The sequence below is a fragment of the Opisthorchis viverrini genome, assembly GCF_000715545.1.
Source record: "Opisthorchis viverrini unplaced genomic scaffold opera_v5_133, whole genome shotgun sequence".
Lineage (NCBI taxonomy): Eukaryota > Metazoa > Platyhelminthes > Trematoda > Opisthorchiida > Opisthorchiidae > Opisthorchis > Opisthorchis viverrini.
Genome location: NW_008751791.1, coordinates 264,198 through 264,882, shown reverse-complemented (window position 1 = coordinate 264,882; position 685 = coordinate 264,198).

Genomic DNA, 685 nt, shown 5'->3' with positions numbered 1-685 from the left:
ACCTGGAGATTTGGTTCACTTAAACAAATCGCCATACTAAAGGATTTTTAATAACACGGGAGCATATACATTATACATTATATTATAATATTGCATTATATTGCATTATATACATACATAATATATATTACATTATATTATATTATACATTGTATATACATTATACAATACGAAGTGGCAAGTCTGAAAATGCCGTAGATTTCGAGAACTCAATCTCACTGTGCGAATAGCGAGCGGCCCCATAGAGCGTCATGTTCATAATAGGAATGATACCCGCGGGTATATCATGACGCTTCTAGTTATCATATCTGGGGTAGGAAATCGTCCACAGAGATAGCCCTCACATCGCCAATACGTAGTTCATGCTGTTGTCCAACAATGTTGGGCTCCCTAGGAAAGTGTGTCGCGACTAAGTTCGCCAAACAAAATAATCTCATTCGTTAAATCTGAGGAATGTAAAGCAAACAAACATCAATGACAGATCTTCCAGGGTGGAATTTGCATTAGATATTTTTTAGATGTTAGTTTATTCTTAATTAACACCGAAGAGCGCCAAAACATGTTGAAAAGCGATTCCGTGTTTTATCTCGTGTAAACCGTTAACGAAATGCAGATCGGTGATGGTATATGACCTTGGAATTTCGTTTACTTAAATGAAATACTACGAGCAACACGTCGCTGGAAG